The sequence below is a fragment of the Rhinopithecus bieti genome, unplaced genomic scaffold (assembly GCF_001698545.2).
Source record: "Rhinopithecus bieti isolate Rb0 unplaced genomic scaffold, ASM169854v2 scaffold_29388, whole genome shotgun sequence".
NCBI classification, from domain to species: domain Eukaryota; kingdom Metazoa; phylum Chordata; class Mammalia; order Primates; family Cercopithecidae; genus Rhinopithecus; species Rhinopithecus bieti.
In genome coordinates this window covers 1,664,607-1,674,749 of record NW_016813389.1, presented here as the reverse complement: position 1 = coordinate 1,674,749, position 10,143 = coordinate 1,664,607, and the positions used below count along the sequence as shown (strand labels likewise).

General features: G+C 52.5%; 1 long non-coding RNA gene across 1 annotated transcript; it reads right to left on the bottom strand.

Annotated features, from left to right (window-relative positions):
* Nucleotides 1-289: 289 nt before the first annotated feature.
* On the bottom strand, nucleotides 290-9,855 carry LOC108512823 (uncharacterized). Its single transcript, XR_001880712.1, has 4 exons — nucleotides 9,673-9,855; nucleotides 4,507-4,775; nucleotides 4,264-4,343; nucleotides 290-2,193 (listed from the first exon to the last, which is right to left on the bottom strand). It is a non-coding gene; the product is annotated as an uncharacterized LOC108512823 (long non-coding RNA).
* Nucleotides 9,856-10,143: the final 288 nt, after the last annotated feature.

The window sequence follows — 10,143 nt, the reverse complement described above, 5'->3', positions numbered from 1 at the left end:
CGCTCTTCCTTGCTCTTCCCAGTTAGATGGTAGCTAGCTGTCTCCTTCTCCAAGAGTCCTCCCAGGGCCGGTCCGTGCCTCCTCCACTCCCCACCATGTTCTCCGGCCCATCATTCATAGCTCTTTTCATAACCACAATGACCTCCTTCTTTGTTTATATGATTATTGTCTCTCTCCCCAACTAGACTGTGATTCCCAGAGGGCAGGGGCCATGTGTGTTACTCACTGCTGTGCCTGTGTTAAAGAGGATTTGGTTGTGCTTCAAATAGGGCAGACCTCAAATAACACTGGTTTAAACAATCAAGGGTTTATTTCTCGCTCAAGTAAATCTAAGCAGTCCAGGGCTGGTAGGGGCTTCATGGCCCCTGGGGGCTCCAGTTCCTATTGCTTTGTTGCTCTGCTATTCTCAACACACGGCTTCAAACTCACAGTGCACAACAGCTGCTACTGCTCCAGACGCCATGCTCAGGTTCTGGTCAGCAGAAAGGAGAAAAAGGGAAGAAGGCATTGCCCCTGTCCTTTAAAGAAAACTCCCAGGATGTGGGCCAAACCACTTCTCCTGGCATCTTATTGGCCAGAACCTGATCACATGGCTACATCTAGCAGCAAGGGATGCTGGGAAATGTAGTTTTAGGTTAGGTGACCATATGCCCAGCTGAGGATGGGGTAGGCTATTCTTATGAAAGAGGAAAGAAGAGACCCAGCAGCCTATGTCACAGTCCCCACCTCCTGGTTCATAATAATAATAGTAGTAGTAATAATAATAGCTGATATATATTTACTACTTTACTTTGTAGTAATTCATTTAATCCTTGCAATAACACTCAAGGTGGGGAAACAGAGGAGTGGTATTGGTCAAATCACCTACCCAAAGCCACCCCGCTGGTAAATAGCAGAGCTAGGATTTCAATTAGGGCCACCTGGTTCCAGAGCTGACACTCTCTCCTTCTCCACCATCCCTGCTTAATCACTACAGAGTGGATGACTCAACCTACTGAATTTGCTCTTGTCTGTATGGGCCTCTTAAAGGGGCTGGGCACAGAACAATGTAGGTTCCTCACCCTGCCCCTTCGGCTGGCCCAGGGCCTGAGCTGTGGCCTCCAGGGCTGAGCCTGGCCTGATGCAAGAGGACTTAGAGAGGCCAGCTCCTGGAGGGGAGGGAGTTTTGCTCCTGACAGGGGAAGGAAGGGCAGAGACATCTATGATGGAGGGTTCCAGAGAACCAGTGGAGAGAAGGGACATGGAGGCAACTTCTGACCTCCTTCCAAAACTGAAACTGAGTCAGTGTGAAACGAGGATGTTTCCAGGGCAGAGCAGAGGCTGGTGTGGCCCTGCCAAGACTCCTGGGGTGCCCTGATCTTAGTGGAGGTGAAGGGATGGACAGGCTCTTGTCGGGTCCCAGAGAAGCCCAGGGATGTAGCCTGCCCAGCGTGTCTCTAGCTCTCTCCCTTGGGCAGTGGCTGCTTCTTCCTGGGGACATTTTCCTACTCAGCTGGGTTTCGTGCAGAAAGAGGAGGTCACAGGGACTCTGGAAAGACCTGACTTCCAACCTGTGGTACTACTGTCCTCTAGGGAGACAGACCTCAGACAGTCTGAGGGTACCACTCTCTCCCCCACCCAGCCCTGCCTTGGGCACCAGGACGTCCACCTGTCAGGTCCCTGCAGGCTTCCCTGGGAAGCTTTGCCTGGGAAGCCCAAGGCTCCTGGTTCTTGTCCACATAGCCAAGGTCCCCAGTGCCTTTCTCTGCAGTGGGTGGTTGTGACCTTTTCTGTGCTGTTGGCCGCTGTGGCATCTGGTGACACCTTTATGCCCTGTCTTCTTTGTACATGCATAACAAATACATATGATTACACAGGAAACCAAGTCATTGGAAATACGGCTACCAAGATATTTTTAAAAACCACATTTAAAAACCACATTTGTGGCAGGGTGTGGTGGCTCACACCTGTAATCCGGGCACTTTGGGAGGCCGAGGTGGCTGGGTCAGGAGTTCCAGACCAGCCTGGCCAACATGGTGAAACCTCATCTCTACTAAAAATACAAAAATTAGTGGAGCGTGGTGGCATGTACCTGTAATCCCAGCTACTCAGGAGGCAGAGGCAGGAGAATCGCTTGAACCTGAGAGGAGGTGGCTGCAGTGAGCCAAGATCACACCACTGCACTCCAGCCTGGGTGACAGAGTGAGACTCCATCTAAAAAAGAAAAAAAAGAGAAAAAATAAATCACATTTGTGATGTGATAATAAATGTGCCTCTTTACTAAGCATTAATAAGATGTGGTAGCGGGTCTGTAACGGAGTGATGAGTGAGATTTTGAGAAGTCTGCACCAGCTTTGACGTGATGGGAAGACAGCCGTGATTTCTGTTGGTAACAGTGCTGCAGGTCCTGCTGACTCCTGGCTTTGCTGGGTGTGATCATCATGGAAGGAAATACTAAACTGTAGTTAAATCTTAGAGAAAATGGAGATGCGATTTTTTTCTTTCTCCATCCAAGTTCATGAATGTCCTGAGTTCTACTCATGGCGTTCCCCAGGTGAGGGACCTCTGTTCTGCTCCCGTAATTGGGGTGCAGACACTATGCCCAGCAAGCAGGGAGTTTTGGGGCTGCAGGGAAGGGAGGTTGGGGAGGGGTTGGGGAAGAGCCAATCGCGAAGTGGGAGGAGTTCTGAACTGTAGAATGGACTGACCCCAGTAACTGAAGAATTGTGGAAATTGAGGGAGAGGGAGAAATCAACTAGCTCGCTGATTTCTCCAGCCTGGGGTCCTGGGCTGTACAGTCCCTAACAGCAGAGGGAGGTGAGAAAGAGGGCCGACAGGGAGTGCACCAGCTGCAACTAGATGCAGCTGGGGAGAGTGTGTTGGTCACCTCTTGATGAACTGTGCTGTGGTAATGAACAACCTCCATGTCTCAGTGCCTTGGAACCACAAAGATCTTTTGGCTTGTGCTGGGTGTCAGCTGAGCTGCAAGCAAGCAGCAGTTCTCCTTCGCATCCCCTTCTCTCCAGGACCCATGCAGGGCTATGGTCTTCATGGTAGCATGGAAGCCCCATGAAGGCCCATGTCTGCTAAGCACGAGGTTTTTCCCTGGCATCCCTGCCTCTTCTAAATACGCAGGTCGTGCTCAACAAGTTGCACTGACCCACAGGACCCAGGAGGGGGACTTTGAGGGTATTGCCATCTTCCTAACAGACCCCTGAGGCTCAGAGAGGGAGTAAGAGTCCTTCTGTACTGCCCAGCAGGTACAGGGCAGGGCAGGCCTTCCCTGCTCCAAGCTCCCTGGACATGCCCTTGGTCCCAGGCCCTGGAGTCCCCTCCCCTTCCAACCAGAAGGGAGATCCAGAGCCTAGGGCAGCCCAACTAATCGGCTCCTGGGACCATTCCCAAAACCGGAAGCTACTGATTCCTAGGATAATCTGCAGAATCTGTAGGGACTTTGGATTCCCCGTCAGAGCAAGTTTCAGCTAGGCCAGCTCTTACTTCTGGCAAGGGAGCAGGACCACAGGCCTGGGCCCACAGAGCCCAGCACCCTTGGGAGCATCTTTATTTATTTATTTTTGAGATAGGCTCTCACTCTGTTGCCCAGGCTGGACTACAGTGGAGCAGTCATGGCTGACTGCAGCCTTAGCCTGCCAGCTTCAAGGCCTCAAGTGATCTTCTCGCTTCAAACTAGTTGGGGACTACAGGTGTATGCCACCACATCCAGCTAATTTTTTATTTTTTGTAGAGATGGAATTTGCCCATCATTGTCCAAGCTGGTTTCAAACTCCTGGGCTCAAGCGGTCCTCCTGCCTTGGTCTCCCAAAGAGCTCAGATCACAGGCGTGAGCCACCATGCCCAGCCATTTTTTTTTCTTTGAGCCTCAGGAACATCTTGATGCCTTCCCAGGAAACCTGGACAGGGTCTCCCTATCCTCTGGGCAGCAGTGATGGGCCCCATTCTTGTCCTGGGCAATGGGGGGCCATGGAGGAGGTGGTCATCATATTCAGGCTGGGGAGGATGGACCCATTTTAGCCACAAAAGTGGATCCTTGCAACAGAGAGGCAGGAAGGTCAGAGCAAGAGAGAGGAGCCAGAAGATGCTAAACGCCTGGCTTTGAAAAAGGAGGATGAGGCCACAAGCCAAGGAATGCAGGCGGCCACTAGAAGCTGGAAGTGCAAGGAAAGGGATTTCCCTAGGGCCTCCAGAAGCAACACGGCCCCGCTGATGTCTTGACTCTTACTCCAGACTGTAAGAGAGTAAATCTGTGTTGTTTAAGCCACTGACTTTGTGATCGGTTGTTATGGCAACAAGAGGAAATGGATGCAGGGTGTTGCTCCAGCTCTTCTCCCAGTTCCTAGCCAGCTCTGATGTTCCAGAAAGAAAATAGATGCCCTGTGTGGCCCTGCTTTGTAAATGATTAAAGGGCTGAGGGGCAGTGAGGGGAGCTTCTTAAGGCTACCAGGTCACACGGAGCCCATGTCTGGGACTTTCCATCTGTGGTTTCTCAGATGTGGAAATGAAACCCACCTGTTTGCTGGGTGTGGCCTACAGGACGAGCAGGAGGCTCAAGATTCCAAATGAGAGGGAAAAATGTCCTTAGAAAGTAGTATTGCTGGGTTTCTCTGGGTCGGGCTGTCTCTGCCACTGTCCTTCTTCACCAGGAGGTCTCAGAGCCCAGCGGTGACAAGCTCAGGATGGACTCCAGCTGCCCTAGGTGCCAATTCTCAGCTCTGCTGAGTTATCCTTTGTGTGACTTGGGCAAGTCCCTCCACCTCTCCCAGCCTCAGCTTCCTCCTCTGTAAAATGGAGATAACAGGATGAACTTACCTGGAGGACCCAATGGGATGCCATGTTTGTGAAGAGCTCAGCTCAGTGCTGGGTGCTCAGGTGCACCCCTGTGGGTGTCTGGGTACGCAGGTATGCACGTATGCAGGTGTGCTTGTATACAGGTATGTGTGTACAGGTACAGGTTGCAAGCATGTGTGTACAAGAAGGCACATGAGGTATACATGTGCAGGTATATCTGCAGCCCAGATGAGCATTCTGAAATTCGCCTTTGCCATGTCACTCCCCTGCTCAGAGCCCCCCATTGCTCCAGGGAGAAGTTGAAATCTTCATCATGGTCAACATGACCCTGCCCGGCCTGGCACCTGCCAGCCTCTTGGCCTCATCCCCCCAACTCCCCAGTTTGCACCATGTGACCTAGGCCTGCCATCCTCCTATCCGTTCCTTAAGCAGGTCATGTTTCATGGCAGTCCAGGCCTTCACCCACGCCATTCCTTCTGGAACACTTGTCCTCAGTCCTCCTCCCTGACTAGCTCCTACTCAGTCTTTGAGTCTATCACCTCCTCCAGGTAGCCTTCCCTGACTGCTACCCTACTGGAGTGATTGCCCCTCCCCTTTTACCTTATGGCATCTCCGTCCCCCATTTGCTCCCTTGGTCTCAGCACTAACTACATCTACAATAATCACTCATGACATCTCTCTTCACTCTGAGGCCATGTGTCCCCTGTCCCCAGTGCCTGACATGGGGCCTAGCCTGGAGTAGAGGCTCAGACCACTTTTGTTGAATGAATGAATGGATGAATGCACATATCTGGATGCATGAGCAAGGAGGCTGTCAGTGCAAAAGGGGTCTGCAGTATGTGTGCAAAGGTGATGCGGGCAGACACATGATTTGGCCAAGACTGTGCCTTGGAGAGGGGCTGGAGAAAGGGGGATGGACAGAGTGCCCGATCCCCATCCATAACCCTTTTCCCTGTGCAGACTGTGGCCTTACTGAGGTTGCCTTATTGTGGGGAGAGAAGGAGGATAGAGAGAGTGGAGGGTGAGAGGGGAGGTGGACGCCAGCAGTGCCAATACATTCTGCTTCATCTTCCCTTCCTGATCTCTCTGTGCCTTCCATCTGCCCAGCCTGGGCCCTTCCGCTGGATGGGGAAGGGGCAGAACTTCCCAGGGTCACCAGCCCAGTGGCCCTTCTGGTGTCCCTAGTCCCCATCCCCTTAGCTCGTTCCTTGGGCTCCTGGTCAGGCCAGGAGGAGGTCAGAGCAGAGGCTCTAGGGGAAGAGGGGATAAGGGCCTGGCCTGGCCTCGGAGCCCAGACAGCGGGCCCTGCCTCTTACTCATGCCTGGGTTGAGGCGGCCCATGACTGTGTGGCCTGGAGCAGGTCACTTCCCCTCCCTGACCCTAATCCTGTCATCTGTAAAATGGCATAGCAGCCCTTGTGAGCAGCCTTGCAGCAATTAACAAGCTTCTGCTTTACAGAAGGCTCAACACAATATCTGGCGCTGGAAAATGCTCAGTAAGTAGAATTTTGTCATAATCATTATCATCTCTTTCCTCTCTCCCACCTCCCTCCTGCCTTTCTTCCTCTCCTCCTTCCTGCATTCAGAACACACAGTTTGTTCCCAGTGCATCCCTAGTAGGGCAGGACAGGTCTCTCACTCATCTTTATATCCCCCACCCCTGGCACAGTGCCTGGGCACCTAGTAGGTGCTCAATAAATGTTTATTAGGGCCAGGCATGGTGGCTCACACCTGTAATCCCAACACTATGGGAGGCCGAGGAGGGAGGATCACTTGAGCTTGGGAGGCGGAGATTGCAGTGAGCTGAGATCTTGCCACTGTTCTCTAGAGCGACAAGTGACAGAGCGAGACCTTGTCTCAAAAATAATAAATAGCCGGTTCTGGTGGCTCCAACACTTTGGGAGGCCGAGGTGCGCGGATCACGAGGTCAGGAGATCTAGACAATCCTGGTTAACACGGTGAAACCCCGTCTCTGCTAAAAAAAAATACAAAAAATTAGCTGGGCATGGTGGTGGGCACCTGTAGTCCCGGCTACTCGGGAGGCTGAGGCAGGAGAATGTCATGAACCCCTGAGGCAGAGCTTGCAGTGAGCCAAGGCTGCGCCACTGCACTCCAGCCTGGGCGACAGAGTGAGACTGCATCTCAAAAAAAAAATAAAATAAAAAAGGAAAAAAAAAATAATAAATAGCCGGTTCCGGTGGTTCACGCCTGTAATCCCAGCACTTTGGGAGGCTGAGGTGGGCGGATCACCTGAGGTCGGGAGTTTGAGACCAGCCTGTCCAACATGGAGAAACCTCATCTCTACTAAAAATACAAAATTAGCCAGGCGTGGTGGCGCATGCCTGTAATCCCAGCTACTCTGGAGGCTGAGGCAAGAGAATCGCTAGAACCCGGGAGGCAGAGGTTGTGGTGAGCCGAGATCGTGCCATTGTATTCTAGTCTGGGCAACAAGAGCGAAATTCTGTCTCAAAAATAATAAATAAATAAATAAATAAATAAATAAATAAATAAATAAATAATATTTGTGAAACGAATGTCTTCTGCCCACTGAGGGGCAATGCATTTCCTCTCTTTGGTCTCTGGTTTCCTCATCTTAAAACCAGTCCATAAACTAAGAATCTCCAAGTTTCCTCCAGTTTTTAAATAAGGACTGAATGTTATTGTCGCTGCTGTGCTGGAGTCTTTGGTCTTTTTCTTTTTCTTTTTCTTTAATATTCTTACCAGCTAATACATCCTTGAGGCCTCTTGCCTGTGCACGGGACTGGCCTCTTGATTTTCTGCCGGCCTCTGTGCTTTCACTCCTACTTTCCATCACGCAGCAGCTGGTGTAGGGACTTCTGAGCACAAACCTGTGCTGGATAAAAACAAGTGTCTTCATTATGGCCTTAGGGCCCCGCACGGCCCAGCCCTTGGGAACCTTTCCAGCCTCATCTGGAAGACTCACCTCCTGCCAGGTCACTGGGCTCCACCTCGCAGGCCTCTGCCCCTTTACTTTCCTGGTCCCTCCCTGCACAGGCCCTTTGCTGTTCCCCTCAAGCTGCAATGCTGTTCCCTTTTTCTTCACCCAGGCAACTCCCACTCATTCTCCAGATGTAGGCCCTGATGCCAATCCCTCCAGGAAGCCTTCCCCAACCTCCCCCTAGACTGACTCCAATCACCCCATTATTGACTGTCTAAGCCTTTCCCAGCGTCTGTCACGGGCAGGAAGTGACATCCAGTTGTGAAGAATCGCACGTATTTCCTCTGCTAGACCACGCACTCCGGCCTGGCTTGGCTCCGTGGGCCTCAGCTCCAGCCGGCAAGGAGCCTGGCCCATGACACGTGCGATTGCCCGCGACCCCTCCCCACACGATGGGAGTCTGAGGGTCTCTGCGGGGCGCCCGGATGCCTGAGGAGCCAGGCATCCGCACAGGAGCCCCCAGGCTGGCAGGAAGGGCAGATGACCCCCGACTGCACATGCCAGCCCCCACCCCACAGTGCCGTCTGCTCTCAGGGGAGGACCTGTGGTAGGTCCTCCCCTGAGATTTTGTATTTTTAGTAGAGATGAGGTTTCTCCATGTTGGTCAGGCTGGTCTCAAACTCCCGACCTCAGGTGATCCGCCCACCTCAGCCTCCCAAAGTGCTGGGATTACAAGCGTGAGCCACCGGAACCGGCTATTTATTATTATTATTATTATTCCTTTTTTATTTTATTTTATTTTTTTTGAGATGCAGTCTCACTCTGTCGCCCAGGCTGGAGTGCAGTGGCGCAGTCTTGGCTCACTGCAAGCTCTGCCTCAGGGGTTCATGACATTCTCCTGCCTCAGCCTCCCGAGTAGCCGGGACTACAGGTGCCCACCACCATGCCCGGCTAATTTTTTGTATTTTTTTTTTTTAGCAGAGACGGGGTTTCACCGTGTTAACCAGGATGGTCTAGATCCGCGCATTTTGGAATCAGTCTCACTCTCTGAGTTAGGCCACTCCTGGAGACGGGCTGGCCCCGAGACCAGGGCCAAATCCCAGCCCCACCGAGGGCTGTGGCGCCTCCTTGAGCAGCGCCTGCCCCCGCTCCAGGCCCCTTGGTGCGGCACAGGTGGAGGACGCCCACCTGGGCAGTGTCAGGTGGGGGCACAGAGGTCCCCAGGGGAGCCCCCAGAGCCTCTGTGTGGCAGCAGACATTCAAGACGGCAGGAGGGAGAGCCTCCAGTGGCTGCTGGAAAGGGGTGAGCACGGAGTGTGAGTGTGTGAGGAGGGTGTGTGTGAGGAATGTGTGCATGAGAAGTGTGTGTGAGGAGTATGTGTGTGTAAGAAGTGTGTGAGAAGTGCGTGTGTGTGTGAGGAGTGTGTGTGTGTGATAAGTGCATGAGTGTTTGTGTGAGGATTGTGTGTGTGGAGTGTGTGTGAGAAGTGCATGAGTGTGTGAGGCATGTGTGAGGAGTGTGTGTGTGAGGAGTGAGTGTGTGTGAGGAGTGTGTGTGAGGAGTGACTGCGTGAGTTTGCAAGTGTGTGTGTGCACGCGTGTGCAGCTGGCAGAATAGCCTTCAGTGGAGGGTGAGGAGGAAAGGAGCTGGAGAAAGGCAGCCCTCCCGCAACACTGAAGCCAGCAGCTCAGAGGCAGGGACTCAGAGGCAGGGACGTGGAGCTGCCTCCAACAAGGCGAAGGAAGGAGGGGCGGCTGGAGGGAGAAGCCACCAAACGCAGGGGAGGAGACTGGGAGAATTCTGGACCTGTGTGTCTGAAGACCCGTTTGGCCCTCTGGCAACCCCAGCGCCGAGGACTTGCGCCCTGCTGCCCAAAGACTTGGGTTTGAATACTGCCTCTTACTAGCTGTGGGACCCTGGGTGAATCCTTTGCCTCTCAGAGCCTAGGTTTCTTGGCTTGTAAAATGGAGATGATAAGAGAACATACCTGTGGATTCATTTCCTGGGGCTACCGGAAAGTGCCATGGACAGGGTGCCCTAAACAACAGACATTTGCTCACAGTTCTGGTGGCCAGAGCTTGAGATCAAAGCGTCAGCAGAGCTGGTTTCTCCTGAAGCCTCTCTCCTTGGCTTGCAGATGTCACATTCTCCCTGCGTCTTCACATGGCATATGTCTGTGTCCCAATTTCCTCTTCTTACAAGGACATCAGCTATGTCAGACTAGGGTGCACCCTGATGACCTCATTTTAACTTAATCACCTCTTTTGAACCCTTACTGAGTCTGTTTGGGCTGCTAAAACAAAATACCACAGACTGGGCGGCTTAGAAACAACAGAAATTTATTGCTCACAGTTCTGGAGGCTGGGAAGTCCAGGATCAAGGTGCCAGCAGATTGGTGCCTGGTGAGGACTGTTTCGCTTCCTGGTTCATAGACGGTGCCTTCTTCCTGTGTCCTCAC